Source organism: Canis lupus, chromosome 25 (genome assembly GCF_003254725.2).
Source record: "Canis lupus dingo isolate Sandy chromosome 25, ASM325472v2, whole genome shotgun sequence".
NCBI classification, from domain to species: Eukaryota; Metazoa; Chordata; class Mammalia; order Carnivora; family Canidae; genus Canis; species Canis lupus.
This window is the reverse complement of record NC_064267.1, coordinates 16,487,062-16,514,996: the sequence shown is the minus strand read 5'-3', so window position 1 is coordinate 16,514,996 and position 27,935 is coordinate 16,487,062. Positions and strand designations below refer to the sequence as shown.

The following is a 27,935-nucleotide window of genomic DNA, read 5'->3' as shown; positions in this document are numbered from 1 at the left end:
TTTTCCTTCTTATTCCAAAAATAAGACAAATTAATTGTAAAAGATTTACAACATATAGATAAGCAAAAGAAATGAAACTATCTTAAAACCCTAACCCTTGGTAACTGCCATCAAAATTTTGGTGCAGTTCATTCTAATATTTCTTCATAATATATATTTTTTCATATTCCTCTTTCCACTTACTCTGGATATCTTTTAAAGTATTTTACAATGTGATTGGCTATCTAGTTCTTATATGGTGGAGTCAGAATTTATTTAATTAACGTACTACTTTTGTACAGGTTGTGAAAATCATAAATCCACAGTCTAAATACTCATTCAGATTTGGCTCCAAACCAGTCTGAGAGCAAATGACTACTGCATGGCTCTCTGCTTTCTGGGACCACTGCTCCTCATCTCTAGGGGGTGAGGTGGAGTTAGGGGAGTTAGGGGCAGAAGTGGAGGTGGCATTGGGGGATTGGGTGCCATTTGAGAGTTTTCCTGAAGTATTGAACTATATCTTCTGTGCCTTACTGGATATTCTAACTTGTTCTGGTGTTTAAGATTCCCTTTTAGAGTCTAATGGGCTGATTTCCTGTGCTTGGCCCATTCTTGCTCCTCAAGTGTAGACACAGGCCAGTAGCTTTAGCATCTCCTAGGAGCTTCTTGGAAATGCAGTCTTGGGACCTGCCCTAGACATGTTGGACCAGAACCTACGTTTTAACCAGTGCTCCAGGAGTAACATGTGAGACTCACCATTAGAAAGCGTTTACATTCAATTAATGGCTGGAAAAGCTGGTCCATCGTATGATTCACGTGCTGAATTCTACTGTGGAAAAAATCTTAATAATGGGCCAACTCAGCTGGCTTTCTTTCTAAGGATGGAGGAAAAAGCCAGTACTGCATTTTGGAGAGGTAAACTTGGCAGTGGCTAGAAGCCTGGGATTTGCTATTCAGACTCAGTCTTAATAACCATGTGATGTTAGTAAGTTATAAATGGTCTGGTCTTTGGTTTCCTCCTCAGTCCAATAGAGACCATATTTCTTATTTCATAGGGATGGTCTGAGGGTTAAAAGATATCATGCGGATGAAGCACTTAGCACAGTGCCTGGCACATCCTAAGTGCAGAGCAGCTATCGTTATTAATGATCAGAAGATGCTGTTTTATGAAGTGGTGTTGAGAGCAAAGGTTAATTGGTAAACATTGCTTTGGGGGAATACCAGGATGTTGAACTTTTTCCTTCTAACTTCAGCTGTAAAAGAAGTCACTGATCAATTTTAGCTGCTGGTTCCATGTACGGAAAGCGATAAACCATTTTGGGTTGAACATCCATGTTATGTTTAGAACAACCACCCACTATATACCATATGCTGTCTTACTCTTTTACCCGATGAGAAAAAAAAGCCCACAAAAAAGCCCAACTTCCCCTCACTCTTTTTGAAAAGATCTTTCTCTTCAATACAGGCTGAGGCTTAAATATGCTTTGATTCCAAAGAGATTGTATTTACAAAGAACCTTCGTCTTAAAAAGATCTGTCTAGTTCAATTCTATAGCGTTCTAAGAGAGCAACTCAACAAAGAAAGTTGCAATGAATCACACAGTTGACTATTCTTTTTGAAGTAAGTGAAATAAAACTACTACCAAATGTGGTGTGGACTTTTTCCAACCTCTAAAATAAATATTTGTAAAGCGAGCCTTGGTGGCATGAAGACCATGGTGATAGAGGATTGATACATGATAACATGTTTCTTAAAGATGGATCTCCTGACAATTAGAGGTCGAATTCTTATCCTGGAATTGAGCCAGAATGAGTAAAATCCTTTTAGTAGTTAAGGACTCCCCTATGTGAAGGAAACACACTCTCTTGGGGGCATTATTTAGTTCCACTAAAAGGAATCAACCCTGTTGCCATCTGTAGAAATAAGTTTACCTTGTATGAATAACCCCTAAATTCTTAGGATTCTTTTAAGTAGGTGAAGTGTCATCCTATATAATTTTAACTTCAGACAGCATGAACTGCTTGCATTATACCTGCAACTGTTCTCCTACTCTTGCTCCAAATTGCTTATGAGAAGCTGGCATTTTCATTGTGAATCTGATCCTGGGTTATTATTGAGCAGATTCTCTAAGTACCATGTGCTGAATACGGTTCAGAGTCCGCTCTGCTTGCCTTTCAATAGGGTCTGGCCCATGGCTTTCCTGTGATCAGTGAGTAGACAAGGACAGGCTATGTCACCATGGAGATGGGATTCACAACCTGTGTTCCAGGTTAGCAAACCTGCTCCTGTGACTCACCTGTTTGGAACATGCGGCAGAATCAATAAATATGTGCATTTATAGAACACATAGGTATGGCTTATTTATATATAATCTGTGGCAGAATTTATATCAGTTGGTCAAAAAACTTATTAGTAAGCTAATTATAATAATATAATTATTTACACTTGTGTCCTAGTTAATTTGTACTTTTATATTTTCAAATATTTTAAAGCCTGCACAAATCCACAAAATAGGCATCTCCCTCCATTCTCAGTTTACCATTATCACTGCTTCCTGATTATTTTGCATCTTTTTAGAGTTTCCTGAGCCTTTGGGCCAATAATTCAAACTAATCTGCTTATAACAACATTCCATTCTTTCACATCCTGTAAATCTCCATGCCACCCCTTCTCCGCACTCCTTCCCCAAAAGTCAGTACATATCCAGTTTGCTCTAAACTCATGGTTTGACTTTGATTAGTAGTATACAAATTTCTCCTAACTTGCAGACCTGTGAGCCAATGTTTATTTTCTAAGGAAGGCTTCTGCTATTCCTTTATTCCTCTTCTTTGAGTGAGTATATATTCCAAAATTAATTTGTGATCTTCATTGTCACAAGCTTAGAAATATTTAGAAATAACTCTCTGAAAACATCTGCCGAAGCCTCAGGAAGGCGAGAGGGGAAAGGCTACCCAGCATGGGCTTTCCTGGGAGCCGAGCCTCATGCATGATGTTGATGCTTTCTGCGTTTCTTTAGGGACAGACCTACAGGACAATCCCGACCGATTGTTGTCTAACTGGCAATGGGGTCTGAGGAACCTGGAGGATGAGTTTTTTGTGACTATCACTTGGCTGAAAAATTTTTTGCTTTGAGTATTTTTCGTGAAAACCATGTGTGGGGAAAGTCACTATTTTATTTTTAGGTCACCTAGTTCCAGAACAGAACAACTTTAGCAGTGCTGGCTGTTCAGTTGCTGTGTTAGTAATAATGCAGCGCAGACATGGTTCACCCCAAGTTCCTCTGGCAGGACAGGCCCCTTTGTCTGTTTGTTTTATTGTGGTAAAATGTACATAATGTGAAACTTAGTATTTTAACCATTTTTAATTGTACAGTTCAGGGGCATGAAGCACATTCACCCTGATGTGAGGCCATCACCTCTCTCCATTTCCAGAACTCTTTCCTCTTCCCAAACTGAAACTCCACCTCCATTGATAATAGTTTCCCATTCACTACCCCTTCCTGCCTCCAGCAACTGGCAACCACCATTCTACCAGAAAGTTTCTATAAATTTGACTATTCTAGGGATCTCATGTAAGTGGAATCAGACAGCATTTGTCCTTTTGTGACTGGCTGGTTTTACTTAGCATAGTGTCCTTAAGGTTAATCTATGTTTAGAATGTGAGAAGATTTCTTTCCTTTTTAAGGCTCAATTCCATTGTATGTAAATTCTGTTTTTATGTATATGCCACATTTTGTTTACTCATTCACCGGTAGATAGGCACTTGGGTTGCTTCCACCAGTTGGCTTTTGTGAGTAGTGCTGCTATGAACATGGGTGTACAAGTATCTGCTCAAATCCCTGCCTTCATTTCATGTAGCTGTAGATGTAGAAGTGAGATTTTTGGGATATGGTAGTTCCATTATTATGCACCCATTACTAAGCTCCACCATTTTACATTCTCTCCAGTAATTCACAAGGATTCCAATTTCTCCATATGTTCACCAATGTTTTGTTTTCTGTGTTTGTTTTTTCTTTAATAAGCCATGTGAGGGTGTGCCGAGGTACTTTCTCATTGTGCTTTTAATTTGCATTTTCCTAATGACTAGTGATGCTGAGTATCTTTTCATATGTGATCATTGGCCATTTGTATGTCCATTTTTGAATCAAGTTGTTCCCTTCCCTTCCCTTCCCTTCCCTTCCCTTCCCTTCCCTTCCCTTCCCTTCCCTTCCCTTCCCTTCCCTTCCCTTCCCTTCCCTTCCCTTCCTTCCTTCCTTCCTTCCTTCCTTCCTTCCTTCCTTCCTTCCTTCCTTCCTTCCTTCCTTCCTTCCTCCTTTCCTTTTTTGTTAGTTATTAGGCTCTTTGTTTTTGCAGACCTGAGAGAGGTCATCATCATCAGTCAACGTGCTCATGTTTATGACGGCAGCATTATGTTGAACTGCTGCTAAATTCTGTTTTTTTTTTTCAAATTTTTTTTTAAAAAAGTATTTCATTTATTTATTTGAGAGAGAGAGAGGGTGTGAGGGAGAAAGAATGGGCAGACGGAGAGGGAGACAGGAGCCTGATTCAGGACTGGATCCCAGGACCCCTGGGATCATGAACTGAGCTGAAGGCAGATGCTTAACCAACTGAGCCACCCAGGCATCCCTACAGTCTATTTAGATGCCAGCCTCCAGGTGACTGGACTTGACTTTGTCTTATAGACCTGTTACCTGGGATTTACCCAGGAACTTTACAGGGGCTGCAGACCAGGTTGTGGGAAGCCAGGGAGCAAAAGGGTCCCCACATAAATCAGCCAGGAAAGCTCAGTGATCAGAAAATCCCCTCTTCCCCTGGTATAATAGCCCTCTGGGTCCTAACTTCAGTCTTCAGATATGATCTAACCACTGGGAGGAAAGAAAGTAGCGTCCCTGGAACAAAACACATTTTGGCACTTATGGCTTTTCCAGATAAAAGCTTACATTTTTTTTTTTAACATTTCTTTGAAACTGGGGACTTAACATGATTTAGGCTCGTGAAAAGCCATCGTTAACAGGCACTCTTCTTCAACTACGACATGGACCTTTACTCCACATGCTCTCTAAACACAGATAATTACCATGGTAACCACAGTGTTTCACGATCTCATACATACACTTGCACCTTTCTTAAAGAAACACAGAACACAACAATGTAGAATTAAAACAGTAAATCATTGGAATGTTTTTTATTTGTTGTTACATAGTTGTCAGAATTTAGGGAAGAGCTGGACATTGTCATCCACTATCAATTGTACTTGGAGAAAGTAGATGTTTGGCCAGGCCCTTTGACATCTTGCCAGAAAATAAGGTCTTGTTTGTAACATCGTGTAAGGAATGACCGATGGGTTTCTAGATTGTTACGGTCAGAAGACTTTCAAAGCAGAAAATGTCATTAAGAACACAAAGTACTGAAGAGTATAGATTTTTCATGACACATGCACTGGGCCAACTCTATCTTCAGTTAAATTACAGTTATGATTACCCTAAAGTTGGTAAAAGTTTGCACACACATGCTTTTTTGGGTAGCATCTAATTTTATCTTTGGTTGTATTTGGAAACAGGCACAACAATTTTGTTGTGCCTTCAAAAGTCTTTCTTTTTTTTGGCTATGTAAACAAGTCTTTTATTGCCCTATGAATACTTGATGAGTGGTCAGCAAAATGAAACCCATATGAAGCTTTCATCAAGAGGCATCTCCAAGCAGCTTCTGACTAACCATAGTGGCCGGGGCTGGGGATGGAGCAGACTCAAAGACCTACAAGCTGAAGATAAGTAATTACAAACGCTTTTAGCAAGACACCTGCCCTCAGCTTTGAATGTTTCAAAATGTTATGTCCACATATGAAGAGAAATATCTCCCCATAATTCCTCACGTGATGAGGACTAGCTTGCCTTCCAGCTAATGGAATGTAGCTCTGATTTCTCTATCGTTAACCACTCTGTCTCTGGAATACCAATGTTTTGATGAGGGAGAAGAAAGGACCCTCTTCTGTTTGATTGTTTTCTTTTAAATTAAAAGTAGTAATAAATCTAACTCAACCAAAATAACTGCTGAACATTTCATATTAACACGGCAGTGAAGATGAACTTGGGCAGTGCATGATAAATGTTTCTCTGTGCTTAGATTGGAATGCCTCCAAACCCTGAAACTCCCACACCAATTTGGAAGGCCTACCTGAGGTTTTTATATCCTTAGCCTGAAGATTCATTTTTCATTTACAAGATCGAGCTCCCAAGTTTCAAGGACAACCATGCTACACTTCTGTAGAACATACACAGAGATAATGTTGGAATGAGAAACTTTAAAAAAAGGAAAAAATCTGGTAAATATATTATTTGCCTTCCAAATCTAACATGTGTGCACTTTTCTATGTTGTCTATAGTTTAATTATAAATTGATAAGCCTAAATTTTATGAGGTAAAAAATAAAGCAGTTGGTTGGTGGCCAAAGAACAAATGTGACATAATTCTGACCATTGCTGTCTTGTCAAAGAAGACGGTGTATGAATGTTGTTATCAGACAGCCCATATCCGAGACTGATCAGCCAGCTGAGTGCTCTCTGCTTCCTCATGCACAGGCTAGAGTAGTCAGGAATGCTTCACAGAGGAGGTGACACCCCAACAGGTACAAGAAAAATGGACAGAATTTGGAGGAAGACCAAGAGATGATGGGAGAGTGCAGTTGTTTGATGCACCTGTTTGAAGTAGCCATTGCTTGTTTCCTTTCCTGGTTCCAAGGAGCCCCAGATGCTAGATGGTATAAAGATCTTGTCCTCAAGAGTTTTGTTTACTGTAGTTGGGATAAAAGGGAGGGGTGGCCGACTCAGACCTGGGAGATCAGCTCTTCCTCACCTCTCACACATGCTATGAACTTGCTCATGCTTCACCCTTGTTCAGCATGTCCGTTTACTAGACAATCCTCCTTACCCTCCATCTCACTTCAATGTTGCATCTTTGGGAATACATTTCCTGATGTTTCTGGAAAGGTAAAAATCAACCCCCTTCTTACAAACTTCATAATCCCTAGTACTTTCCTTTGTAGCTGTGGTCACAGTCTACTCATCCACTCATTCATTCATTCATTCAAATTGAGGTACAACTGACATATAACATTATTTTGGTTGTAGGTGCACAACATCATGATTCAACATTGTATGTATTGTGAAATGGTCACCATGATAAGTCTACTTACTATTGTCCCCACACAGTTACAGCTTTTTTTTTCTTGTGATAAGACCTTTTAAGATACATTTAGCCACTTTCAAATATGCAACGCAGTATTGTGAACTATAGTCCCAGTGCTATACATGACATCCTCATGATTTATTTTATTACTGGAAGTTTGTACCTTTTGATCCCCTTCACCCATTTTTGCCCACCCTGCTCACAACTTTATTTTTGTTTGTGTGATTATCTAATTATCTATGTAACCCCTATTTGGCCTGAACTCCACTAGGGCAGAGACTGCTGTCTGGTGTTCTGAGTTTTGTATCTTGAGTACTAGCAGCTAGTACCTAGCACCTGACATATTGGAGGAACTCAGCAAATATTTGATGAATAGATGCTGTTGGAGCAATTGGGTGGATTCCTAGTGGAGGCTATTCATATATGGGTCTACCTCTATATAATTCTCATACCTGCTACCTACCCAAACTCCTTGGGGGCCATCTTTATTCATCTTCATCATGTTGTTGTAGATAGACACTTCCTATAGACTCCTAAATGGTTTTGCTGTTTGCAGTTTTGCCCTTTTTCAAGTAGATAGTTGCTCTTACCACTGGAGTAAGTCTCAAAAATACGAATCTGATCATGCTACCCTCCACTGAAGGTTGAAGTATCTTCCTTGTGTGTGGGGATCTGCTTCCACCTCCCCCACCCTCAAGCATCTGACCCTGTCCCATTCCACCCTCTCCAGAGCCTCCTTCAGCCTCCTGAACTCTGTGAGGTGGCTCACCCTCTTCTACTTTGCACATACAGTTTTTCAAGGCAGGAATATCTGTGCCTCCTATCTTCCAACTGGAAAAATCATACATGTTCTCAAGACCCAAGCAAATAGCTCCCTCCATGAAGACTTCTCTAATCAACTCAGTGATTCCTTCAACTGTACCTAGTAGTTCTGTTTTTCATTCTGACTGCATTGAGCTGTGATCATTACCCTATGTGTCCATCTCACTTGCTAGGTTGAGTTTCTGGAGGGCACAGAGCATGCTACTCATGTAATTATTTCCATTTTGTCCCTACCACTGAATATAGTTTCACTTAGTAAATATTTTGAATGAATGAATGAATGAATGAATAAAAGAAAATCTCTCTTATTGGTCTTATCCATGTCTTTGAAATTGACTAATCTTTCTTTTTAGGAGTGTAAGCTTCTCTCTTAAGTTGGATCTCAAGCTTTTGGAGACAGTTTCTTACATTCTCCTTATGTATTGCTTCTTGCTAACTGCACATAAAAAGAATGCACCATTTGCTGATTGATTGAACCCTAGAAAGCCAGCCCTTTCAACATATATTTTGTTGTTGTTGTATACAAAAATAATTCTGGCTTATGATAATGTTGTTAGAAAAATATCAAGAATTATAATTTCTCACATAGGCTTATAGAAAATGTCCTTTTAAATGATACATCCAGGGATCCCTGGGTGGCGCAGCGGTTTGGCACCTGCCTTTGGCCCAGGGCGCGATCCTGGAGATCCGGGATCGAATCCCACGTCAGGCTCCCGGTGCATGGAGCCTGCTTCTCCCTCTGCCTGTGTCTCTGCCTCTCTCTCTCTCACTGTGTGCCTATCATGAATAAATAAAAATTAAAAAAAAATGATACATCCAATTCTTCTTTTCACATTAACACACATAATTACAATTGAGGTTTTTGAAAGTTTTATTTAAAAAATATTTTATTCCAATTAATCAAATTTCCTATGCAAGTTCATAATTTTTTCCCTAAAATATGAATTAGAGATTCAGTAACAGATCATTGTAATGAACATTTAAATCTCATGTTTTGTAATTGTGAATGGTTAAATATATTTGATAAAGGTGCCTATCTCTTTATTGAGAATCAAAAAAAAAAAAAAAAAAAACAAGCACAAGAATCCTTAGCATTGGAACTGAGTTGTGTGGGGGTTGTGGAAAACTGGTTAGGCCAGTGGTTCTGAGTGTGATACCAAACCAGCAGTATCAGTATTGCCTGGACTCTGATTAGAAATGTAAATTCTCAGGCCTGACCTTAGACCTGATGAATTAAAAATTCTGGGTTTTATAAACACTTCAGGGGATTACAATGCACCATAAAGTTTGAAAACCACTGCTTCTGGGTGCCTGGGCAGCTCAGTCGGTTGGGTATCTGACTCATGATTTTGGCGCAGGTCATGATCTCAGGGTCCTGGAACTGAGTCCCTCATTGGGCTCCACGCTCAGCTCATCGGGTGTTTAGTTCATCTCTCCTTTCCCCTCTGCCTCTCCCCCTGCTCTCTCTCTCTCTCTCTTTTTCTCAAATAAACAAATCTTGAAAACCACTACTTCGGTTGAAACTTTTTCCCAATTCAGTGACTCTCCTTTCTTAACAGAGGGCTGCTCAACCCCTGCTTGGCTTCTTCTATGAGATGGAGGCTTTATCTCCAAAGGAGGAAGCCCACTATACTTTGGAATAGCTTTGATTTGTAAAATATTCTGCTTACCTCCTTGTAACTTCCATTCTCTGAGCTATGTTGTACCTTCTGGAGCTCTATGAACTAAATAAAATTGTTTCCCGGGGCACTGCTGGGAGCTTCCATGCCCCTCCTAGGATCCTCTCCCAGGGGCAACACTCCTCAGTCTACCCACTGATCTACAAAGGACGTTTGCTCCAGTTTATTCATTGTGTCCTTGGATGTAGTTCTGCTTGTCTGGATTCTCTCTGGTGTCCCAGATTTGGGCTGAACAGACTGAATGCAATACATCTACCCACATGGCTGAAAAATGTGTTCACTTTTTTGTTCACTGTGTTATAATTTTGATTTACATTGCTCTTTAAGAAAAACAAAAATGTAAGGAAGGAAAACCATTCTACGTTACTTTGACATGAACTGCAGTGACTGGTACGTGGGCTTTTGCCTTCTGGTACAGTTTATTTTGTTTTTCAAGTTAGTTTTGCTTTTATTAAAATATCTCTCTCAGAGTGGGTTTATTTGTGTCTAAATCTTTAATGGGAAGATGAAAGAAAATCACCACGTGGACTAATTTAGAAAGCAAAGTTATTACCATGGGAATTTCCTTCCCGTTTTCAAATTAGTGGTGCTTGCTTTTAAGCTTATTGGAATATACAATTAAGTTTATTGACCTTAATAAATTCCACGGTAGGTATACATTAAGAGATGGGGAGAAATATTCAAATAGAATGACCTGAAAGATATCTTACTTCTCCAACTTTGTTTGAACTTTTTCCCACTACTCTGCTTATGCTTTAATGGGCTCCTTTTTGTATTTCTAGTTCCATATATGCATATGAATATGTTCCTTTTTTCAGTTTTATTGAAGTATAATTGACAAAGTTGTAATATATTTAAAGTGTAAAATATAATTATTTGATATAGGTACACATTATGAAAGAATTCTCACCATAGAGTTAATTAGCGCACCCATCATCTCACATATTTATTTATTTTCATTTTTTGGTGAGGAAACTTAAGTTTTACTCTCTTAGATCATTTTAGTTATACAATACAGTGTTATCAACTGTAGTCACTATGTTACACATTAGATCCTCAAATCTTATCATCTTATAACTGAAAGTTTGAACACTATACCTGCCTCTCCCTATTTTTCCCACTCCTTCAACCCTGGCAATCACCATTCTACTCTGTTTTAATGAGCTGGAATTTTTCTTTTTTTCTTTTCTCTCTCTTTCTCCTTAAAGATTCCACATATAAATGATACTGTCTTCCTTTGTCTGGCTTATTTCACTTAGCATAATGCCTTCTAGGTTCATCAATGTTTTTATGAATGGTAAGATTTTCATCTTTCTCTTGGCTGAATAATATTTCATTGTATGTACATGCCACATCAGTTTTATCCATTTATCTTTTGATGGACACTTGAGTTGTTTTCCTATCTTGGCTAATACAAACACTACTACAGTGAACATGGGAGTGCAGGTATCTTTCGATATCCTCTTTCATTCCTTTGCATATATTTCAAGAAATAGGATTGCTGGATCATAGAGTAGTTCTATTTTTAATTTTTTTAAGGAAACTCCATATTGTTTTCCAGAGTGGCTGCACCAATTTATGCTCCTGTCAACAGTCCACAAGGGTTCTTTTTTCTCAGCACCCTCACCAGCATTTGTTTTCTCTTGTCTTTTTCATAATAGACATCCTAACAGGTGTCAGATGACATCTTGTTGTGGTCTAAACAGATGTGAGATGATATCCCATTTTGGTTTTGATTTTATTTCTCTTATGATTAGTGATGTTGACCACCTTTTCAAGTAACTGTGGCCATTTGTATGCTTTCTTTAGGGACATGTCTATTCATTTTATTTTATTTTTAAAGATTTATTTATTTTTTTTTAGGAGAGAAAGAGAGAGAGGGAGATGGAAGGGAGGGCAGAGAGGGAGAGGGAGAGAAAGTCTTAAGTAGACTCTGTGCTTATTGAGTGCAGAGCCTATCCAGGGGCTTGATCCCACAACCCTGAGATCATGACCTGACCCCAAACCAACAATCTGTTGTTTAACCAACTGCACCACCCAGGTGCCCCTGTCCATTTTTAAATTGAGTATATTTTTACTCTGAGTTATGTGAGTTCCTTGTATATTTTAGATAACAACCCCTTACCAGATATGTGGTTTGCAAATATGTTCTTCCAGTTGGTAGGCTGCTTTTGTTACACAGAAGCTTCTTACTTTGATGTAGTCTCACTTGTTTACTCTTGCTTTTGTTATCTTTACTTTTGGCGTCAAATCCAAAAACTCATTGTTAAAACCAATGTTAAGGAGATTATATCCTATGTATTTTTTTAGGAGTTTTATGGTGGCAGGTCTTAAGTTCAAGTCTTTAGTCTGTTTGGAGTTAGTTTTTGTATGGAATAAGATAGGAGTAAAGTTTTATTCTTTTGCATAGGGATATCCGGTGTTCCCAGCAATCTTTTCATTAAAGAGATTGTCATTTCCCTCTCTGTGTATTCTTGGATTCTTTGTCATGAATTAATTGGACAGATATGTGTGAGTTTATTTCTGGGCTCTCTATTCTGTTTCATTGATCTATGTGTCTATAATATAGTTTGAAATCAGTAAGTATGATGCATCAAGCTTTGTTCTTTCTCAAGGTTGCTTTGATTATTTGGGTTTTTTTCGTTGTTCCATACAAATTTTAGGATTGGTTGTTTTATTTCTGTGAAAGATACCATTGCAATTTTCATAGGGAATGCACTGAATCTGTAGATTGCTTTGAATAGTATGGATATTTTAACAATATACTTTCTTCCAAGCCATGAGCATGGAATGTCTTTCCATTTATTTTTGTCCTCTTCAATTTCTTTCATGAGTATCTTATAGTTTTCAGTGTATAGGTCTTTTACTTTATTGGTTAAACTTTTTCTTAGGTATTTTATTCTTTTTGGTGCAATTGTAAATTGGATTTTTTAATTTCCCTTTCTGACAGCTCATCAGTAGTGTATAAAAAAACAACTGATTTTTGCATATTGATTTTGTGTCCTGCAACTGTACTGAATTTGCTTATTTGTTCTAACAAGGTTTTTTTGGTGAACTCTTTGGAGTTTTTCTAAAGACTTTAGAGTTTTCACTTGCAACCAGAGACAATTTTACTTCTCCTTTCCCTCTTTGGATGTCCTTCTTTTCCTTTTTCTTGCCTAATTCTTCTGGCTAGGACTTTCAGAACTATGTGGAATAAAAGTGGCAAATGTCTTATTCCTGATTGTAGAGGAAAGTTTTCAGCTTTCCATTGTTGAGTGTAGTGTTAGCTTTGGCTTGGGATTCGTGGCCTTTATTACGTTAAAGTACATTCCTTCTATACCTACTTTGTTGAAAGTTTTGTTTTTTGTTTTTTTTTTTTTAACATGAAAGGGTGTTGAAATTTGTCAAATGTTTCTTATTCATCTATTAAAATGATCATCCATTTGTTAACATGGTATATCACATTGAGTGATTCAGGTAATGTCAATCCATCCTTGCATGCCAGGAACAAACACCACTTGATTGTGGCATATGATCCTTTTAATACATTGTTGAAATTGGTTTGCTAATATTTTGTTAAGATTATTTGGATTTATGTTCATCAGGGAGATTAGCTCTTAATTTTCTTTTCTTGTAGTGTCCTTGACTGGCTTTGATATCAGGGTGATGCTGGCCTCATACAAAGAGTTTAGAAATGTTCCCTCCTCTTCTATTTTTTGGATGAGTTTAAGAAGGATTAGTATTAATTCTAAATGAGATATTTGGTGGAATTCACTAATGAAGCCATCTGGTCCAGACTTTTCTTCATTGGGAGATTTTTGATTATTGATTCAACCGCCTTATTAGTAATTGGTCTGTTCAGAATTTTCTATCTATTCATGATTCAGTCTTGGTTGTATATTCCTAGGAATGTATCCATTTCTTCTAGGTTGTCCAATTATTAACCTATAGTAGTCACTTATGATCATTTATATTTCTGTGGTATCAATTGTAATGTATCCTCTTATATTTCTGATTTTTTTTTTTTTTTGGTCTTCTCTCTTTTTCCATAGTGAGTCTAGCTAAAGGTTTGTCAATTATATTGATCTTTTCAAAAAAAATCTCTTAGTTTCACTGACCTTTTAAATATTTTTTTTCATCTCTATTTCATTTATATGGTCTAATCTTTGTTATCTCCTTTCTACTAAATTTAAGTTAGTTTGTTCTTTTTCTATTTTCTTGCTGTAAAAAAATTAGGTGGTTTATTCAAGATCTTTTTTGTTTCTTAATGTAGACATTTATCATTGTGAACTCCTTGGAACTGCTTTTGCTGCATTCCATAAACTTTGGTATGTTTCATTTCCATTTTTATGTGTTTCAAGATTTTTAAAATTTCTCTTTTGATTTTCTCTTTGACCCTTTGGTTATTCAGTAACATGCTAATTACTCTCCATGTATCTGTGAATTTTCTGATGTTTTTCTTGTAATTGATTTCAAGTTTTATACTATCATGGTAAAAAAAGATGCATGATATAATTCCAATCTTCTTACATTTATTGAGGTGTGTGTGTGTGTGTGTGTGTGTGTGTGTCCTAACACATGATATATCCTGGAGGATGTTTCATGTATACTTGAGAAGAATGTGTTTTCTGGCACTCCTGAATGGGATCTTCTGTAAATGGCTGGTAAGTTCATCTGGTCTAATGTGTAGTTTAAGTCCAAAGTTTCCCTATTGATTTTCTGTCTGAATGATCTACCCATTGTTTAAAGTGAAGTATTGAAGTGCCCTACTGTTACTGTATTGCTGTCTATTTCTCCTTTCAATTCTGTTAGTATTTGCTTTATATATTTAGGTGCTGTAATGTTGAATGTGAAATGTTTATAAATGTTTCCTTTCTCTTTTTCTTTGTGTATGTTTTGCTTTGTTGTTACTGTGAGGCTTACATAAAACATTTTATAATAGTCTATTTTAAGCTAAGAACAACTTAACCTCAAATGCATACAAAAGCTCTGTATTTTCACATTGCTCCCTCTCTATGTTTTTGATGTCACAATTTACACTTTTTATATATCCATTAACAAATTATTTTATAGATTTTTTAATATATTTGTCATTAACCTTTATATAAGAGGTCTAAGTGACTTACTACTATTACAATATTAGAGTTCTTTGAATTTAACTACATATTTACCTATACCAGTGAATTTTACACTTTCATATGTTCTTATAATACTAATTAGTATACTTTTGTTTCAGTCTAAATAAGTCCTTTTAACATTTCTTGTTAGGCTAGTCTAGTAGTGATGAAGTTCATTTTTTGTTTATCTCTCCTTTGATGTGTATGCATCTCTCATACCTTTGCTGGATAGTGGATTCTTGAATGGCAGTTTTTATCTTTCAGCACTTTGAATACATCATGGCACTCCCTTCTGGCTTGGAAAGTTTTTGTTTGTTTGTTTGAAAAGTTTTTGCCTAGATATCTGCTAATAGTGTTACGAGGGTTCCCTTGTACACTTTTCTCTTTCTGCTTTTAAGGTTCTCTTTGTCTTTAACTTTTGGCAATTTAATTGTAATCTGTCTTGTGGATCTCTTTAGATTTATTTTATTTGGAACTTTCTGGGCTTTCTGGATCTGGATGTCTATTTAGGTTAGGGAATTTTCAGCCATTATTTCTTTGAATAAATTTTTATGTGTTACTTATAGATATCTTTAATATCTTCATTGAAATTCTCACTTTATTCATGCACTGCTCTCCTGATATGGGCAAACATCTTTATGACCATTATTGGAACTCTTTACCAGATAATGCACTTATCTCCATTTCATTAGGGTTGGTTTCTGGAAATTGATCTTGTTCTTTTGTTTGGAACATATTCCCCTATTTCTTCATTTTCCTTGACACTCCATGATTGTTTTTCTGCATTAGATGAAACAGTTACCTCTCCCAGTCTTGACAGACTGGTCTCAAGCAGGAGATGAACATCATCAGCCTGGTATAAGCTCCTTGTTGTGTCTCATACCTTTGTGATTGTCCACACTGTTGTCTTTGTTCCCAGTAACTCCCAGTAGTTGAGAATGTGCCAAGACCCAACAGTGTCCCAGAGGGAAGTGTCACAGCACCTCGACATAGGCTGATTTTGGAGCATGACCCTCTGGCTGTAGCTGGGAATTATGGATTAAAACTTCTTTCAGGGAGAAACTGAGAGATGGGCACTTTTGTTTACTCCTTTTGCATTGAGCCTGGATATACAGTCACTGGCAAGGGTGGGGTAGTTATGCGTCCATTTAAAAACTGCTTTTTTGTTTGCTATAATCTTGTGGAACTTGTGAATGCAACCTCATTGGCTGCATCAGAGCTGGTTGTTTCAGAGGCTTTTCCTGCCTGTGGCAGGTTTTTTTTTTTTTTTTTTGGCAGTTGTAATAGACATGTGTGTGACCTCTTTCCAGAGAGGTGCTGGTGCTGGTTTGATCGTTGGAGTGAGCTGGAGAAAGAAGGTGGGGAACATGCCCATTGGCTTCCCTGGGTTCTAGGAAGGATCACAGCTATCCCCTAGATGTGTGCTAATTAGAAGCCAGGCTCTAAGATAGTAGCTTGTAAAGATGCAGTCAAGCTCCTTCTAGGGAAAGACTGTGACATGGGTCTGCTTCCTTGGTCTGCTTCCTTTGCCTGCTTCCTTTGCACTGAGAACTGGGGGGATAGCCATGGGTTTTTGTATGCCTGTTAAGTACTGCTTCTTTGTTCGCTACAGTCCAGTGGGACTCATGGATGTAAACCCTATTGGCTTTTAGAGCCTGATGTTTTGGCAGCCCATTCCTTGGGTGAGAGCCTTAAAAGTTGGGATACTAGATATATGGCCCAAACCCTTTGCTCTCCAGGAAGATGCTGGGAACTGGAGATTCTCTCTTGATTTTGTGGCATTCTGCCAGGAATGGAGTTAATAGAATGTGTCTTGGTCTTTCTTATGCATTTTGATGTAGGCATTTTCTCATTTACCCAACATGTAGGAGTTACTGTGGATTTCTTTCAGAGGAAATTACTCCACGTGTAGCTGTATATTTGGTGCATCTGTAGGAGTTGGCGAGTTTATGTTTTGAACCTTAAACGAAGCTCTATATGATTAATCCTTAGTGTATTTGATATTGTTGTTTTGGACTCATTTGTTCTGGTCTATTGAGATCTTCTACATCTAGATCCTGTTATACAACATACTGTATAGGGTCACTCACTGGTCTGAGAGTTTTGTTTTCTTTTCTTTCCTTTTTTTTCCTTAAAAGATTTTATTTATTCATGAGGGACACAGAGGCAGAGACATAGGCAGAGGGAGAAGCAGGCTTCTCACAGGGATCCCGATGTGGGACTCGATCCCTAAACTGAGATCACACCCTGAGCCAAAGGCAGATGCTCAACCACTGAGCCACCCAGGTGCCCCCCTTTCTTTTCTTTTTTTAAATAGAAATGTCCACCAAGTCAGGCCCATGAACTAAAACTTTAGCATATCATTGGGAACTCAAATTGACCTTACTTTGCTAATTCATTGTTTGGCAATTCAATCAGTTAGAAATCTACAAGCTGTATTTTTAGTTTTCTAATTTTTCTTCTTACCCACATACAAAAAAAATATCACAAGAGACTTTGCTAAATACCTTATTGAAATTAAGAAACCAAGTGTCTATAGCATTCTTCACCACCTACTGCTCTAATACTCTTAGTCAATAAATTGTAGTGGGCTTCATTTGTCAAGATGTGTTCTTAGTGAATCAGTGCTGGTTCTCAGTGATTTCTGCCTCCCGTTGAAAGAGTTTACAGGCCTATATTTAGTAATTTATTCAAGAATTTTTCTGGAGATTGATATAAGCTCTTAAATCATAATTTTAACCTATTTTCTTTTAGCCTTTTCCTTTTTTTAAAAAAATTTTTTATTTATTTATGATAGTCACACACACAGAGAGAGAGAGGCAGAGGCACAGGCAGAGGGAGAAGGAGGCTCTATGCACCGGGAGCCCGATGTGGGATTCGATCCCGGGTCTCCAGGATCGCGCCCTTGGCCAAAGGCAGGTGCCAAACCGCTGCTCCACCCAGGGATCCCTCTTTTAGCCTTTTCCATAGTGTTTGGAACTCAGGAAATATCTTGTTTCTAATCTTTTCACATTCTCTCTGAAGTTGAAATGCAATGATTCTGTATTTGCACATTCTTTTAGTATTCTGAATGTAATCCATTTGGACCTAGAGACTTGAATTCATTTAAATGAACAGGTTATTTCTTACTATTATTACATACTTTGGCTTTTAGTTCCTCAAAGCATTTTTATTTTGCCTTTTCAAATTTATTTTATTTTTATTTTTCCCTCCTTTGTGAGGGCTCAGGAACTTATCTGTTTCGCTCCTTATTATTTCCATGGTGCCCATAACAGGCTCTTGACAGACACTTGTTGAATGAATGAAAATTGAATTATACACAGATTCTTGTCACTAAACTTGTAACCTAATGAAGACTGGTGTAGATATGGATCATTTGTAATTTTCATCTCAAACATGTATTATTTAATTTTTTTCATTTTTTTGTTTTTACTTACTTTAAAATAAATCAATTCACATAAAAATCCCGTTAATGCTTTGAAATGCAAACATTACTTCTAAACCAAGTTTATTTTTATTAGCAATAATGTTAAATGTATATTTCCAGTAATAATATCCTCATTACATACATCCTTAAGGTTTAAATAATTTTTTCCCTTATAAAATCTGGATCCATGACAAAAAAATCCACTAAAATGATTATAATATGCTTCTAATCATGTGCCTCTTAGTCACTAGCAGTCAACAACAACAAATGATTCATATCATCATGGAATCAGATGCTCTGTTCCATCAAGTAAATCCTAATTTTTGTTTATATGAATGGCAGTAACTTTTATTTTTTATAGATCAAGACTGTTACTTTGATTCAAAGTGATTTATAATCATACCTTTCTTATTAACACCTTTATCATTAAACTGGTGGCAGAAAGGAAAACAGATATTTATAGGTTGAAATTCAGGAGAATTTATGCTTAGAAGACTTAAATATTTGCACCTAAAAAAACTATGGAATAGTCAGATAAAATAAGAGAGAATTACAAATGTTAAGTGTGATATTGATGCTTCATCTGTTGAGGATGCCTGCAGGTAGTGTGGGGTGGAGACTCAGCCATGATGAGTTCTACAAAATACTGATGGAGGAATACATTTCAGAATTCCTTTTACCTTATTTCTTTAAAAATAAATCCCTTTTTGGTGCCTGGTGGCTCAGGTCATGATCCCAGGGTCCTGGGATTGAGAGCCCCAAGTCTGGCTCCCTGCTCAGCTGGGGTGGGGGGTGTTTGCTTCTTCCTTTCCCCCTGCCCCTCCCCCTGCTCAGGCTCTCTCTCTCTCTCAAATAAATAAACAAAATCTTTTTTAAAAAAGCCTACCAGATCCCTTTTCTCTCAAAGTATTGATTCTACAGCCTAGGCCAATCTGTGTAGAACTGTGTATAAGGCAAGGTGAGTGACAACACAATTACATCTGGAAATGGGAACCAAGAGAATAAGGCAAGAATAGGATCAAGCCAAGGAGATGAAAAAATAAAATAAATGAGAATAAATCAAGTGCATAAATTTCACATCAGAATAGAGGATGAGAGAGAAGAGAAGTCAGAAGGAAGGAAGAGAGCAAATGAGATGGAGTGGCCTGTGTTCAACAGAGGCAGGTCTAGCTCTGGTGCTTGGAAAAGATGATTGAGACTGTGGCACACAGGCATGTCAAGTTCTCTTTTAGCCACTCCTAAGAGTCAACCTCCATTCAAGATACATCAGACATGGGGAGGCAGGTAGTGACTGAACTGAACTTAGGGAAAGTAGGTCAGTGTTCTCATCACTTGACTGTCACTTTTCTTTGTTGAGATGGAGTTGAGAGGATATTGCAGAGAATGATTTCCTTTAGCACAAACTGGATAGGACCTGTTGACAAATTGACTTCTAAATGGCACAAGTAAAACATTTGGTTGAGACTTGCACTTTATAAAGCTTCGGCAAATTCTCCACTCCCAGGCACATGGTTTCCAAAGTTTTGCTTTTCCAGGTCTGGTGGGGTATTGGCGGGGTACATATCCTTTCTACTGCAGAACCCCGTCCTTCTATAATGGCAAAGGCAAGGAAATGGCTCCCACTCAGCTGGAGGAAGTCCTGGGGTGGAGTCAGGTATTTAAGATTGTCCCAGGCACGACACCTCTGTTTCCAGTTCATTCATTCTATGTTGAAATCAATTTCTTAACTTTGGAGAGTTGGCTCTTCTGGAAGTATTTCTCAGACATGTGTTTTTCTTCCTTAACACATTAATTCAATTAAAAAGGTATTCATCTATTACTTTTTTTCCTTTCTCATGCTATAGTATTAATTTAATTTTTATTTATTATTTATTTTTATTATGTTTATGGGGTTGGGTTCTTGTCCAGTGTTCATTTCCTCTCTACTTTGGTGGAAGTCAAACTACCATTGGCCTAGGGGCTGAAAAGGCCCTCTTGGGTGCTCCCAAGCCTTCAGTTCCAGCCAGTGAGAGAGGGCATTTCTGCTTCTGGCTGCATTTTCCAAAACCTGATCTTTGTTTTTCCCAGCCTCCCACAAGGCAGAGTTTCCAGGAGTAGCACAAGACCTCTGAGAAGGAGCAGTTGAATTGGGACAAGTAAAATGCAAGTGGAAGAAACTGGGGCAGCTGTGAAATCAGGAGAGTACAAAATGAGGTAAAAACTTTTAAAAATTCTAGTGTTTTATGGAAATACCAGAATTTGACAACTCCAGGAAAAGTTACACCTTAAAAAATACTATATTATTACAATATGGCAGAATAGAGTTTTTTTTGCATGCAATTTCATATAATTTTCCTGATGGCATTTAGGATAGGAAAACATTTCACAGTAAAAGAAACTCTTGGATAATTTTCTGTCCTGCATATGTATTCACTTTTAAAAATAATCATTTCTTCTTTTTCTACTTAGTTCAAATGAGTTGTTTCATTTGAAATATACGTCATTCAAAGGAAATCTCTTTGCTATCATTCATACTATGTGGTGAACCCAATTAACTTAGATGAGTCAAAATAGCACCTTTGGTGTATGAAGCACAATTGGAGAAATCATTAGGTAACCATATACAAAGCTATATTTAAGATATTGGACAATAGTATTGGCACACCAGATCTCTATTGAAATAAACAAATTTTATGTTGTCACACTTCATAGAGCACAGAGATTTATACTGGGATCAAAACCAGAGCAAATGGATTCTTGGAACAGCAGCAGATAAAACCTCTGAAGATTCAGACTCAATTCCCAGGATCCCACTTGCACTTCCTTAAACTCCCGTCCAGGAACATGGAGAACCGTACTCTTTGATCTTGACAGTTGGAAATGTGCTCAGAGATACTTAAGCCTTACTAGTCTACTGACATGCATGTCAAAGGTAATTGATAAAGTCTTTATTGGTTGGGTAATAGTAAGATATTGACACTCAATGCTCTGTAGTGTGAAGAAAGCTCAGTGGCATGATGGGAAGACCATTGGACAGTAGTCAGGTGTGGATTTAAGACATTGACCTAAATTTCTTAATCTTTTTGAGGCTCCTTTTCCACATCTGGACAAAGTCCTTAAGGTAACCCACAGCTCTGAATGTCATGATTCTATGAATTCTTGGCTCACTCAAAGCTTATGAATGATGTTGCCCATGGACTCATTCTCTTCCAGATTAGTGGACCTGTTACAAGGAAGAGTGTCTGCTTGTCTTCCACCTCTACTAAACTGTAAGCTACTTGAGGACAGGGGCTGTGCTTGCCCATCATCATATCTCTGGCATCCAATAGACAGGGCCTCAAACAACAACTGTTGAATGAATGAGTGGACGGCTCATAGCTGAAGACTGGAGGACCAGAAGCGACATTGTTCGGAAAAGCCTCATGTGACAATGAGAGTGAAATGCTTTCTCTGGCTAGAAAACATTCTTGCTTATTTTTCTTTTAAAGATGGACTTTTGCTGGCTGAAGACTTAGATCCAAAGAGAATATTAATCTGAAAGTAACAAAGTGTGAGTTTTATAGGCTCTGGACCACTCCTGGCCCAGCTGTTTCTTTTTAATGAGGATAGCTTTTTTCTCACTCCCCCATTCTCTGGCAGAGGGGTTGCTGCATTCTGATATTCTCTTGCAAAATGAAGGCCTTTCTTTGTTATTCTTTCCTCACTTTAGAAGACATTGAGTTTTATTTAAAGAACTACGTCTCCCATAAGATTTTAACAGCAGCCTGAACAGAGTCCTTATCATTCTTCATTGAAATCTTTAAAAGTCCAGTTAAAATGTTTCTGTGTTCATTGGCTTCTCTGATTCTCTCAGTTCATAATGCCTTCCTCTTCTGAATTTCTGTCATACTTGTGGGGATAGTACCTCTCCTCAATGGCTCATCACAGACAAATCTGAGATGGATCCTGCCCATCCTTTTTGCAAGGCCCAATCAGCTCCAGTGTAGACACTAGCTTTTTCACATACCTTCTAGCACCACGCACTGCCCCTTTCACACTGGTCCTAATGGATGTTTGCTGAACTTGTGAAATGACATGTGTGAGTGAACGATGTCTAGAAATATTAGAAACAGAGCTAGTCATATTCTATTATTCCAGGTAAGTCATAGACTTTTAGCAGAGGCAGGGGTCTGAGCAATGGTATAATCCAAGTTAGTCATTTGACATTCTAGCTTTACATCTTAGAATGTCCTTTCTGTGCAGCAAATTCTACGATTTCAACATGACTTCAAAAATGTGAGAGATTTTCAACAGCATCAAGAGTTGAAGTTGTAAATGTCTTGTTCAGAAAGCAGAATTGGAGCCTGTTTCCATGGGATGGAAAGCAGCAGCCAAAGGCTTACTCAGTGTGGATCATTTTAAATATAGAGCGATCTGTACATCAATTGTGTAGTGATGTAGTCTTTTTCCTCCTCTCCCTCAACTCTTCCACTTAACATTTTGCTTTACTATTGTTTGGCCTCCTGTGTCAAATAAAGCACCTTTTATATTTAGTACAATAGGCCCAGTGTCAAGTTTGTCTAGTCCAAAGTGCTGAACAAACATTAACCCATCCGACTCCCCTTGACCCCATATTGCACACCCTTGTTTAAACACTACAGTTGTCCTAGATAACCGCTCTAGGCAGTAGCTAGGAAAATTATAGAAAGCACATGAGAGTTTAAATATCTGTTAGGGTGTGTTGCATACTGATGTTTCCCCTGATGTTAAAGGTCTTAAATCCTGATTGTTTACAGTTCAAAAGTCTTCCGGAGGGATGATTAAGGGCAAAACATAAGAAGTAGGAAATGGCTGAATGCCTTTTAGGAGGTGAGGGCTTTTGATGATGGACTATGTAAAATATTTCAAAATAGTGATATCCAAAGATTTTATTACTAAAGTAGAATTAAGCAACAAATTCTTGAGACTCTCCATAAATCAGAAATTACCACCCCCCCCCAACAAAATAAAAATATCTGGCTGAGTTTTGGGGAGTGAAGATATTAATTTATCTAAATGGCATGTTGACTGTAGCTTGTTTTTGGGAGACTGTTTTTTTTTCCTTTTCCTTCTGAGATGTCTTAGCTCTTCCCTTGTTTCTGCCTCTGGAATTTGTAATACACTGTAAAAGGTCCATTCCAATTCTATCACAAGGAATGGAATTTGAGGAGTTCCCAGTTATTTCAGCTCTCTAAACTTTAAAAAAATTTTTTCATGAAAGGAATATGTATTCTATGATTAGGAGAATTTTTTGAAGATTCAAAAATTGTAATTACAATGAAACTTTAACAGTCCTCCACAATTCTTGTCTGTAATTTAAGTGCCACTTTTAGCAAGCCACTTCAGTTCTGTGGCTGTTTCCTTGTCTGTAAAATGGAATGTATTTGATGAGCTTCAGTGCTATGCTTCTTTATGTTGACAATTTATTCAGTATGTCAGTTACTTTAATACTGGCTTTAGAAAAATTATACCTGAAGGAAATTGAAGTAGTTGTAGAGATCCAAAGACCTTTAATTTTTGTGTATTATCACTACTGTAATTTATAATGTGTTAGCAAAGATTATGGCAATACATCAGACTATTTTTGCTGTTTCTTTGCTGTGTATATGTGTGAGTGTTTCTATGTATCTTCTATCCAGTGGGAAGCAGACGTTTTCAATATACCTAACGGCTTCAAATGTATCCTAAGAGTATTTGCTGCTTAAATAACAGTTTAATGGGAAATACTTTTCAAAAATTGACTCAGAGTTGTGATATTTTAAAAATAAATCAATATTATAATTTTAGTTCTCTTTCCACCCAGTAGGTAGAATGTAAAGGTGTGATTGTCATCTAAGGTATATGGAATTTGCCACTCATATCTGATGAATGATCTCTGGTGCATTTAATAAATATTGCTGCTCCTTGTGGGAAGTGATGGAATCCTGGTGTTGAGGGTCAAGGCTAACAATGCATCACGAGCTTTTCCTGTTCCAGTGAGAAATTAGTGAGAGGCCTGAAGTAGTGAGGAGATTATGGTTGATGTCCAGTCTTTTACACATTCCCTTTTGGCAGGAATGTGTAAATCAAAATAAAAACATTTCTAAATTCTAAAGTGCCAAAGTTCTGATTTCTTCTATCATTTTTTTCTATGCTTCAAAAAATATTCAAGTATCAAGTTCTTTCAAAAATTATTATTTTGATGTTTTGGTAACACTGCCTTGCCTTGATAGGTGTTCAGAGTGCTATTTGATCTGTACTCGTGTCCATGGGCTCTGGTGGGAGCAACATAAGATCAAACCATGGCAAGGACAGACATTCTTATAGACTGGATTTACTGAATCGGAGACTACCCATTAGACATTTGTGCACTTAAGCAGATATTGTAAACCACGAAGCAGATATAAAGCCTAGCTGAGTTCTCGGCGTATACTTAGTTTCACATCCACATTGCATTTTTCTACTTAGGAATGTTGATAAGTCAAGGAATATTGCCAATATTTACAAAGTGCATATGTGATCATATCTATATACAGAAATGTCTCTGAATGTTACAAATCTTCAAATGATGATTACATATATTTGGAAGAGCAGGTCTTTTGCCTGAGTATCTCTTTTCACTGTGTAGTAGAGATGGTTTGTTCAGCTTTTCCTTTTGTGTTACAGATTTTTTAAAACTTTTGTTAAAATTTTCATGCCCTTTCACTCCATCAGAAAGGGTTTTCTTTTCTTTTCTTTTTTTGCATAAAATTATAATGTCAGAAAATCTTAACTGTGAAAATAAAATCATTGCTTGAAAGAAGTAGAAATTTTTCACTATAAATGACTAAGCTGGTAAAGAATCTGGAAGAACATTGTGTTCAGTTTCTAGTTTTAAAAATCATTCTTTAACATTATGTAGTACAGTTAAGCCACACAAATAGGAATCTACTATGGACCAAATAATGTTTTCTGAGATTAGCTACAGTAAAGACCTTTTATAAAATTATTGTGAAGACCGACCTTAAGTGAATACCTTGTTTGTTAAGTGGGCAACAACCCTATTTTAGAACATGAAAGTGAGTAAGAATTCCACCTTATATGGGAAGGTCATTGTTTCCAAATCTCTAAATTTAATATAATTTGGGGCTGATGGGAATGCAGCCTCTAAAATAATATGTGACATATTAGAATGCAGTTAAGTGCATTGAATCAGAATAGAGTATTTTAGCATATATATGGAATTACTTGCCACCTAGTAAAGTCAGTATCTCAGAGATTTGCCTTGAATTTGAATTTTTCTTGAATTTTATTTTTTATTTTCACATGTTATTAGGTAGCTTAGTAAGATTTGAGAAGAAAAAGTTAATTTAGTTATAAAGTTACGCCAAGATGGAAAACATACTTTGATTCAATATGAAAAATAGCCAAAATCCTTTTTAGTGTGTTTGCATAGCAAAAATAGCTGGTGCTATGAATTTCATTTTTGCCAAAATTGTGACATTCATCCAGGAAGAAAATGGGGCATATGAACTATTTATGTGTATGACTTTTTGCTCCAAATTGTGAGGTAGTTTGGTGAAGGATTTTCTTTCACTGGCTGAGATTTTGAATTCTCTGTGATGCTGTGTTTACAAAAAGTGACTCTTTAACATGACTGCCTTGAATTTGGAGAAGTTGAGATCTTTCTGTTTGGGTTGCTAATTATTTTTTTCCTCTTTTTATCTGTATTGGATTTATTTAGACACTGTATTTATCATGTTGATTTTAGACTTTTTTTTCTGTGCCTTTTATGGGAAAGGCAATCTCTACAGTTATGTCAACAAACCACATGGTTTATGGAGTAAAGATATTTTCCTGTTCTTATTTGCTAGTTGATTTCTCATCATTTCTGAAGAGCAGTGAAATGATTATTAGTGCAACCTGTAATATGCTAAATTAGGATAATAAGCCTTTTCAAGGAGCCATGTCTTAAGGAGTATTTTGACTTTTCTGGCTCTCTTTGAACTCTTGGATTTTGCCAGCAATTTTCAACTGTGTCCTCTTTGTTCAGGAATCTATCTTAATAATGCCTAAACACATTCTTTAACTCAGGATTTTATAATGATGACAAAACCACACTATGACCGAGAACCATATACTGTTTATAAACATTTATTTCCAGTGTATAGACAACCATAAAAACAACATCTGCAAATAGTGGGCACAGAGGTTAACATTCAGACTATGCTTTTTAAGGGATTTGTGAACCCTTAGTCAAGAAACTGTTCCTGCCATAGGTTTTCTCAGAAACCCTCGTCCTTTGACATTTGTCAAAGTCTTCTCTGTTCCCTATTATTTCCATTCCAACTTGTCTGTGTTGGGGTGATCAGCCCCTTGTGTCAGGGCAGTTCTTCAACATTTATGAAATGCCTGGTGGGTGTCAGGTGCTGCGTGAAGCTTGAAGCAGCAAAGGGAACAGGGCCCCCATCCTCCAGGAGCCCCAGCTGGTGAGAGCAGATACCCGGGATCCTCTAATAAGTGTGGTGGTGCCATATTGCTACAATAGGGCTGGATGCAGGAACTCAGAACAGGGACAACGGAGAAAGCTGGGGTGTTGGGAGACCTATTACAGCAAACCAATCATATCCCACCTGCAAGAGGGAGATTATAATGGTAGTAGCTTTCAGTTTGGCATTGTATTGGAAGAAGTACATGCTTTTGAGTTGTAAATTGCTACATAAATGATAGCTTTGTTAAACAATTAATAAAAAGAACTTAAGGTTAAAAATATAAAGTAATATACTAGTGAAATGCATGATAGGAAAATAATTATTACCAGTTTATAGCATTTAGTCTTTGAGACCGTATAACTACTTTGCAAAAATATTGCTCCTGTGTTATCTTGAGAAGGCTATTTCATGACTGCTTGTCTCTAAATGAAAGTTTTTATCGAAGTATTTACTTTAAATACTTTAAATTTAGAGTATTTATGAAAGTATTTAAACCTCAAGGATTAAATTAAAATAGGGAAGTTGCTTCCTCTTCACATCATTGGGCAATATCTCAAAGAAAACCTGTAAGGCCAAACTATTTATAAGCAGATTTTTTTTTTAAAGGTGTATATGAGTATTTTGAGTGTATGTGAGTAGATAGAAGATATGGCTACATGCAATAGAGATAAGCTTGATACAATTACTGCTTTAGCCTAAGACTGAATAGCAGGTAATAACTTCACTATCTTAAAGCTCCTCTTTTGGCTTTTGAACCGATTAGGAAATTATACCAGTTATTTACTTCTTTATTTTTCAGATATAAAACAAAATAAAACACAACACAATATAATCTCCAATGTCCCCAAATCCAGCCCTGACTTTGGATGGAAAAAGAAAAACAAAAATCCTCCCCATAATGTTTCCTGGTTTTTGTGTGAATATTGGTCTATGGTACCAGAGGAGCATTAGTTCAGTATTTTGAAAACATATGTGTTAAACTCTTGAGCTAAAATGGACTGGAACATCATGGATTTGTGCGAAGAGATCCACAATTCTCTTATCTATTGGTTCTTACAACCATCTCATTCTTTTATTGTTTTAGTCAATTCTTTATCATTATGCCATTGCATTTTAACCATACAATATGCCAGTCTTCAAATGTTGTTTTGGCCACTCATCTCTTGTATTGCTTTTGAAAAATATTTTCTAATTTCTATCAGTGGAGCTGCTTACAGAGTTCCATGCCTTTCTGTCCTGATAGAGAGATCTTCATCCCTTCAGTGCAGTGTCTTAGACCCATTGATTTCATTTGGTGTG

The 27,935-nt window shown here is 37.2% G+C and overlaps 1 long non-coding RNA gene across 2 annotated transcripts in view; it reads left to right on the top strand.

Moving 5' to 3' along the window:
• Positions 1-23,988, top strand: part of LOC112669537 (uncharacterized) — a 43,382-nt gene extending 19,394 nt beyond the window's left edge. Inside the window, exons 4-7 of one of the 2 annotated variants that reach the window (XR_003142339.3) lie at positions 20,257-20,382; positions 20,881-21,100; positions 21,382-21,718; positions 22,411-23,984. This is a non-coding gene — a long non-coding RNA (uncharacterized LOC112669537). Of the gene's footprint in view, positions 1-20,256; positions 20,383-20,880; positions 21,101-21,381 lie in introns of both variants that reach the window. The other variant, XR_007405904.1, reaches the window with a different exon arrangement.
• Positions 23,989-27,935: the final 3,947 nt, after the last annotated feature.